This window comes from Peromyscus eremicus, chromosome 3 (assembly GCF_949786415.1).
Source record: "Peromyscus eremicus chromosome 3, PerEre_H2_v1, whole genome shotgun sequence".
NCBI classification, from domain to species: domain Eukaryota; kingdom Metazoa; phylum Chordata; class Mammalia; order Rodentia; family Cricetidae; genus Peromyscus; species Peromyscus eremicus.
Genome location: NC_081418.1, coordinates 129,231,641 through 129,240,340, shown reverse-complemented (window position 1 = coordinate 129,240,340; position 8,700 = coordinate 129,231,641). Strand labels below are relative to the sequence as shown.

General features: G+C 46.7%; 1 long non-coding RNA gene across 1 annotated transcript; it reads left to right on the top strand.

The window, feature by feature from the left end:
* Positions 1–210: 210 nt before the first annotated feature.
* On the top strand, positions 211–8,152 carry LOC131907332 (uncharacterized). The gene is made up of 3 exons (XR_009378369.1): positions 211–891; positions 1,316–1,383; positions 7,853–8,152. It is a non-coding gene; the product is annotated as an uncharacterized LOC131907332 (long non-coding RNA).
* The last annotated feature ends 548 nt before the right edge of the window (positions 8,153–8,700 follow it).

The window sequence follows — 8,700 nt, the reverse complement described above, 5'->3', positions numbered from 1 at the left end:
GCCTTTAATCCCAAGAAGTGAGCCTTTAATCCCAGGGAGTGATGGCAAAACCAGAAAGGTATATAAGACATGAGGACCAGAAACTAGAAGCATTTGGTTGGTTAAGCTTTCAGGCTTTTGAGCAGCACAGTTCAGCTGAGATTCATTCTGGATGAGGACTCAGAGGCTTCCAGTCTGAGGAAACAGGATCAGCTGAGAAACTGTGAGGCAAGGTAGCTGTGGCTTGTTCTGCTTCTCTGATCTCCCAGCATTCAGGTTTGATTTTATTAATAAGACGATTTAAGATTCCTGCTACAGGCACCCCCCAACCTGATGGTCCACTTTGCAGATGGGAAAGCTGAGGTGGGGAATACTCCACTGCTTTTGCTAGGCCCTGACAGTCTGTGAGTCTTAGCTCTGGGCTGCCCCCACCAAGCAAGGCAGCCAGGAAGCTCAACCCCAACTCTATTAGGGTGCTACAGGCAAATTCAGACACCTGAAGCCAGGGCCTTGGAGCAGGGAAGGATGGAGACAGAGAAAAGCCCTTTTCCCATGGCATGTTAGCAGAGCTATGTCACCACTCCTAAGCCAAGAAACAGGAAAAGAGCCCCAAGGAACTGATCATCTTCCTGGGGAGGAAGGGTGGGAGAGGGCGGGTTCCCCACCTGGTATGCCTGGGGAAGGTCCGTGGGGAAGAGCACTCCTCTGCCTCAGAGCTTCCTCACCCCATGCTGCACTCTTGAGCCCTTGAGCTATGAATAGCTAAGTGTAGGTGGTCTGGGGGAAGGAAAGACTTTCTCAAGTCTCTCCGGTCTCCCGAGCTGTTCCAGCACACAAGCCAAGCCTGGGGTAGTCCTGAAGTTCCCCAATGCGGAGGAAAGAGGGTGACACCCAGCATGCTTTGAGTTCAAGGTGGGAACTGCCTGAAATTCAAACGGAGGTGGCTAGGAGTGGGCCGGAAGGGAAAGTTCCATCTCTGCGTGGGAAAGCGTCCTCAGGTGCTGGCAACCCTGAAAGGCTTCATCTGCCTGTCTGGAACCCACCTGGCCGCAGGAGCCGGTCCTTGTTTTCCTTGGAGCTCTCAAGAGGAGAAATGTGAATGTTCTGCCCCAAATATTTGTCCCCATATGTGAAGTCTGAGGCAGGGACTAGGGTGGCAGGAACAGGGTGTCCCTTAGCTGGACGACACCTCTGACCTGAAATGCCCCCTTCACACACATGCTCCTTCTGCGGCTGGAGTGCTGGCTGTGGGCGGGAGGTGAGGTTCTGTGGGAGGGAGGTGAGGTTCTGTGGTCATAGCTTGGCTTACACATGAGGCCCTGGGTTCCATCCTCAGCACTGCAACCATCGGACCGTGGAGAACACAGAGAGGACCCCCTGCCTCAGCATCACAGCGTTTCCCAGGTGCCAGGAACAGCGAGCAGCACGGGAGGGTCAGCTCACTGGGGAGGGGGCTGGCGATGAGGGCGCTATGGGGGTCTCAACTCCTTCCACCAAGCCTGTTTGTCTCTCTTCTTCCTCCCTGCTTCCTGCTTTTGTTTCTGCCCCCATTGTACCCTGGGCACCCTCCACCTCTGTTTTCACATTCTAGTTGCTGGGACATAAACAGGCTAAGGAAAAGGAACATCCCATTGTCTCTGGACATGAGAAAAGTATTTACTGAGTGCCTATCATGCTTATTTACAGATTGTAAATTAAGTTAAGGGGTCAAAGGGAACATTCACTCCAGGGGATCTGTTGAATGGTGGATCTTGCACAGGCAAGATAGGATTGGGAATCAAGGTCACGGGGTATTGAAGAGTGACACAGGGCAGATATTCTGAAGAGGCTCCCCACCCCCTCTCATGGCCACTAGTGAGGAAGGAGAGGATACAGGTACCCACTGGAATCTCTTCAATTCGCAAGGATCACCTACTATTTATCTGCATGCTTGCCTTGCCTAAATACAGAGTGGAGGATTTTTAAAGAGTGGCCTTGGGTCACTCAGTGTATGTGAGAAACGACAAAACAGAAGGGCTCCACGGCTGTGAGCAGGTCCTGGCTGGGCTGAAAGTGCTGAATGGAATGGTTTCTGGATGGGTAAAGCTTGAAGGGCTGGGCCACGTCCCTGTTTTTCCCATGTACTTCACAATTTCTTCCCAGTGTTGTCAATAAGGAAATCACCTTTAGGAAAGTCCCCAGAAGGAACAGAGGGGTGCAGAAGGTGCAGCAGAAACCATTCGCCGCTGTAGGATCAGGAGAACAAGAGAAGATGCTGTGGAGCGCTCAAGTCAGACGGCCATGTTTGTGTTCTAAACACCTGGGACGATTCTGGTAGGTTCTTACTACCCATGGTGCAGGGAGAGGCATCAAGAGTCACTGCTCCCAACTCCTTGACCTGTCCCTGGCCTGGTCTCTATGGCCAGGGCATCTCTAGGAGGGCAGAAGATGTGGTATCCCAGTAGCCAAGAGTGTTCTTGCAGATGGCCGTTAGTTGTGCCCTGGACCCTTCCGTCCTGACGATCTTCGGGACTACAAATGCTTTCCCTCCCAGTTAGGCAACCTCTGCCCCACCGGGATAGCTTTAGGCTTCCCACTGTGCTCCATGAGACTCTTTTCCATGTTACAAGTACTACTTGTTGCAACCTTGAACCCTCGGCTTCATGACTGTGTACTGAAGCGTAATAGGGAAAGTGGATGTGAACAGCCAGTTTCTGTTGAAAACAGGCAAGTAGCTGGCAAGTAGCAGTGGCCTGAATGTAGGCCCAGCAAATGTCAAAAACTCTGCTGGTAGAGTCTAAAAGTACTCATGAGCTGCATGTGACCTGTGTTCAGTTGGGTGATATTAGACTTGGGGCAAGTCACAGGTGTGAATCTTGAATAGTCAGGAATTGCCTGCCCAAAGGTCTCCAGTCTGGTCACCGGGGTACAAGAGAGGAATGTGATAACCACCGGGAACAAACATTTGAGAGACGACCAAGCTGCCTGTCAGCTGTAGCTGACAGTGGGCTAACAGGCTTGGCTCTGGGATTTCTACAGATGACTAACACTTGGGAGATTCCTGAATTGGTAGGTGGATGGGTCCCAGAATGGAGCAGTTAATTCTTGCCCGTGGGGCTCCAGGACTAAGGGTCTGGAGCCTATCTGCCTCCTTTCCAGCCTGGCTCTGTCTCCAGCTCTGTGAACTTGGGGGAATTACTGATCACTGGGGAACTTGGGTCATAGGGCATGTGAGGCTGGAGCAGCTGCTCCATGAACTTGGTAAGTGGGGCTTCTGGGGCCTCCTGGAGCTTTACATAGAAAGTAGCTCTTACGGCAAATCAAGTGTTTTGAGGACTGGTGGCATTAAACATCTTGGAATACGGACAGAACATAGGCGACCTAGGCCTGAGTCCCTGTAGCCAGGAACAAGATGGCAACATGGCCTTAAGGAAGACTAAAGGAGGAGAATGGAGATGGCACTGGACTGAGCCACAGGTAGGTGTGGAAACCCCACCACTTGGTCCATCCTCTCCTGACTAGACCACACCAGCTGCTCCCATTGACACACTGGACATGCCCATCCAGGGGGACTAGGGAATGTAGGAAGAGAATGAGCAACCCTGACCCAAGATGTCTCTCTCTCTCTTCCATATCCTTGCAAATGAGACAAACTGGTTCCAAGATTCCTCCAAAGTTGCCACTCAACTGCCTTTTCAAGAATTAGATCCTTGGTAGGATTAATATAGTAAAAATTGCCACTCTACATAAAGCACCTACAATTTCCATGCAATACCCATCAAACCTCCAACATAATTCATCACAGATCTTAAAAGAACAACTTTCAGCTTCATAGGGAAACATAAAAAAACCCATGATAACTAAAACAATCCTGAAGAATTAAAAAAAAAACAACAAAAAAAAAACCCTGTGGGAAGTATCACTGTCCTTGACCTCAAATTGTACTACAGAGCTCTGGTGATAAAAACAGAATGGTATCGGCACAAAAACAGACATGTTGATCAATGGGATCAAACTGAAGACCCACACATAAATCCACACACCTATGGACACCCAATTTTTAATAAAGAAATACACAATGGAAAAAAAGAAAGCATCTTCGACAAATGGTGTTGTGCAAACTGGATAGCTGCGTGTAGAAGAATGCAAACAGATCCATCCTTCTTACCCTGCACAAAACTCAACTCCAAATGGATCAAAGACCTCAACAACAACAGAAAAAAACAGATACACTGAATTTGACAGAACAGAAAGTGAAGAATAGCCTTGAACTCATTGGCACAGAAAGAGACTTTCTAAACAGAAAGCCATTAGCACAGGCACTAAGATCAACAATTAATAAACAGAACCTCATGAAACTGAAAAGTTTCTGCACAGCGAAGGACACTGTCATTCAGACAAAGCAGCAGCCTACAGAACGGGGAAGGATTTTTTACCAATTACATATCCAATAGAGGGCTAATAACCAAGATAGATAACTCAAACAACTGGATATCAAGAAAAAAATTACACAACTTAAAAATGGGGTACAGGTCTAAACAGAGAATTCTCAAAAAACAAAACAAATGGCTGAAAGACAAAGAAATGTTCGACATATCCTTAGTCAACAGGGAAATGCAAATCAAAACTACTTTGAGATTTCCTCTTACACCCATCAGAATGACCAAGGTGAAAAAAATGGTTAGAGTGTCACACTGAGGGAAGCTCGCGCGAAAGATCTCAAAGCCCAGCCCCACAGTGGCACATCTCCTCCAACAAGGCCACACCTACTTCAACAAGGCCACACCTACTTCAACAAGGCCACACCTACTTCAACAAGGCCACACCTCCCAGTAGTGCTACTCCCTTTGGGGGCTATTTTCTTTCAAACCACCACAGGCATATCCCCAAAGGCCACTTCACCCTGTGCAACAGAAACTTGCTCAACCATGTTCATTGCTGCTCTATTCATAGCAGCCAGAAATCGGAAACAATCTAGATGAATGGATAACGAAGATGTGGTACATTTACACAATGGAACATTACTTAGCCATTAAAAAAAGAAATCATGAATTCCACAGATAAATGAATGGAACTAGAAAAAAAATCATCCTGAGTGAGGTAACCCAGACTCAGAAAAAGAAATATAGTATGTATTTGCTTATATGTGATGTTAGTTAAATCAATGATAACCAAGCTACAATTTGTAGAACCACAGAGGTTAGGTATAAAGTAAGGGACTATCAGGTAGACAGAGCTCCCTAGGAAAGGGAAATAGAATAGTTACGGGTGGACAAGGGGAGGGGACTGGAATAGGAGGAGCAGAAGGGAAAGGGAGGGAAGAGAGGGACGGGAGGAAATATAAGTAGAGACAGCTAAAAACTAAGGGCCATTAGAGGGACAGTATGGAAACCTAATACAATAGAAGCTTCCTAAAATACATACATATGTGAAGGTGATATAAATGAAATTGCCAAGTAACAGGGGAGACAGAGCCCCATCTGGACACCTCTTGTCACCAAATAAAGCTTCCAATACTGGCAATGAGTCCTATCTATTTGAGCTGTTGGCCAAAGGGGTCCAATGGGAACCCCCAAACAACCCAGGCTGTTGCCAAGGCTGTAGGTTGTTCTCCACAAAGTGTTGCAAGGCCCTGTTGCTGAAGACAACCCCCGCACAACTCACCAAGCACAGAGAAGTGGAGTTAGTACCTCCTAGAGCCTTCACCACTGCTGCAGTGTTCTTGGTACTGGAAGGTACTCTGCATGCTCGCAATGGAGAAGTGTAAACAGCAGCCCAGCTACAAACCCTTCCATCTACAATGGTGTCCTCCCAACAAGCTATGCTAGTGCAATGGTGGCACACAGCTCGTGGGAGCAACCAACCAATAAGTGATGTGACTTAAGGCCCACTCCACGAGATGAAACCCATACCTAATGCTGCTTGGGTGACCAAGAACCTGAGACTAGAGAGCCCAGGGACCTGGGGCAAAACCAAATACTACTGTTCTACTAAAGGAACATAGCAATGACTCGTAATGACGTTCCACTAAACCCATAGATCAGTGCCTTGCTCAGCCACCATCAGAGAAGCTTCCTCCTGCAGTAGATGGGAATAAATACAGAGGCCACAGCCAGACAATATTCATCCCTAAAAGGGATGTCTCCATCAAATTCCCCTCAGTGCTCAGGGAAGCCTGCAGAAGGGGAGGCAGAAAGAGTGTAAGAGCCAGAGGGGATGGAGGACACCAAGAAAACAAGGCCTTCTAAACACAGTAGGACTGACCCACTCATGAACTCACAGAGACTGAGGCAGCGTGCACAGGGCCTGCATGGGTCTGCATCAGACGGCCTACCAGAGCTGAAAAGAGAAGTGGACACATGCCCCCATCCCTAACCGAGAAGCTATCTCTAACTGATAACCACTTGCAAATAAAAATTTAGTTTTCTCTAAGGGAGTCTCACTGGGAAAACAAACTACTCTTAAAGACAGGCTGCATGCCCAGCAGTAGATGCCAAGAGAAAACTAACTCAATGACATCTTTGGAGTTCCTCATCTCATAATGTCATGTCAGGACTTTTTCTTTTTCTCTTAAAATTTTTTACCTTTTTCAATTCTCTCTCTCTCTCTCTCTCTCTCTCTCTCTCTCTCTCTCTCTCTCTCTCTTTATGTCATATATATATATATATATATATATATATATATATATATATTATGGCTTCTGGCTTTGTGTTTTTATGGGATTCCTGAGTGTGCAAATTAAGGATCTCTGTGTCTACATCTGTTTCCTGTGCCTTCTCTTGGGCCCTTTTCCTTCTGTTTCTTTTGTCCTATTCTGCTGTGCTTGTTTTTTGTTTTATCTTACTGTATTTTATTTAATTATTATCCTTTAGAAGCCTATTTTCTAATGAGAGACAGAAGGGGGATAGATCTGGATTGGAGGGAAGGTGGGGAGGAGCTGGGAGGAGACCAGGGAAGGGAAACTGTAATTGGGATATATTATATGGGGGAAAAACTATTTTCAATAAAAGAAAAAATTAAAAAGACAACTGAATAAAAAGATCTTCTGATATGGCTGTTGAGTCCACCAGCAACTGTGGAAGGAAAGATCCGGAAACAGTTATCACGATCCATATATCAAAATCTCCAAAGATCTAAGAGAAACAACTTGTAGTTCCCAGGTCACTCTGCAAGGGGGTTAGTGTATGAACGGGTATTATAGTATGATTATATGAGCCTTGGCTCTTTAGAGAAAAAAAAAGAGGATAAAAAATGAATTTAAACATAAAAATTTAATAGCTATAAAAAATAAAACAAAAATTTATTTTTTAAAAAAAGAATTAGATCTTCAGCTATTTAAACAAAAATAGCCTGATTTTCTTTTGTTGGGAGGCAGGGCCCCAATATCCCTTGGGATGTTTTCCTTATAAGAGATGTGTAGAATCTGGAGTGGCCTATACTCAAGGAGACTTCTCATTCATTCTAAAGATACCAGAAGGTATTACAAAGCTTCCAAGCAGTTAGTCACCCCACATCGCACCAGGTCTCAGATTAGGTGTTGGTAAATGCAAATACTTCTGCCAACTTGATCCTTCTTGATCTTGGGGGCTCCCTGCCACTCACCTATGATCTTATAAAGCTTAAATACTCTAAAAGGAAAGCTTGTTATTCCCTGTTCCCAGTGCATGCTCCAAGAGACAGTGAGACTCATCTGGACAAACCTATACCGCTCAGACAACTGCTTCTAACTAATGATTTCTTCTTGATAAGAAAAAAGGCTACCCAGCTCTAGGATATCACAACCTTCACTCAGTTCAACACCACAGTACCTACCTGCAGCCAAGGCAAACAGGTCCACTACTGTTTTAACCTAAAAATAAAATGGTGGTTAAATTTCTTCTCTCCCCCTCTCTAGATGCCATCTGGAAGAGACCTCAACTACCCAAGGGCAATCAAAATGCCTGAAAGCAGATCCAGGGTTCATCTCTCTCAGCCAGCCTTGGATTGATTGCTACTGTGTAGACTCCTGTGAGAATGGTCGCCCTACTCTGGGCTACTGTGGTGTCTTCTGGCATTCTCCTCTTCACTCCTTCGGTCCCTCTGCTCCTACATATGGTCCTACATATGGGACACTAGACAGGCTGCCTGCCAGAATTTTCCTGAAATCCCCAGAACTTGCCTAGGAACTTGCCTTATAAAGTCAATCCTCTATCTCTCTGTGTGTCCGTCTCTCTGTGTGTGTGTGTCTCTGTGTCTCTCCGTGTCTCTTTCTGACGGACACCCTCTAGACTCCACCCTCCTCTGAGTGTGAAGTGGCTAGAGCAGCCATTGCCTCCTCCCCTGACACAGTCAGTGTGGATCTCTGGGAGGGGGTGATGAGGGAGAGTTAGAGGGATGTGGGCAGACAAGGAAAGCCAAAGTGGGTTCCTGAGATGGTATCCTCTTGTTCCTGGAAGAAACTGTGAGGACAAACGGTGGGACACCACAGGATCAAGTTCTCCCCCCCACCCCCCCGAGACAAGGTTTCTCTGTGTAGCTTTGCGCCTTTCCTGGAACTCACTTGGTAGCCCAGGCTGGCCTTGAACTCACAGAGATCCGCCTGGCTCTGCCTCCCGAGTGCTGGGATTAAAGGCGTGCGCCACCACCGCCCGGCAGGATCAAGTTCTAAACAGGACCAATAGAGGAAAAGGGAGGACCCAGGGGCCCTAAAATATTCAAGGGAGCGAGTATTTAGTTGACTCCCAGCCTTAGGTCTCTCCCACC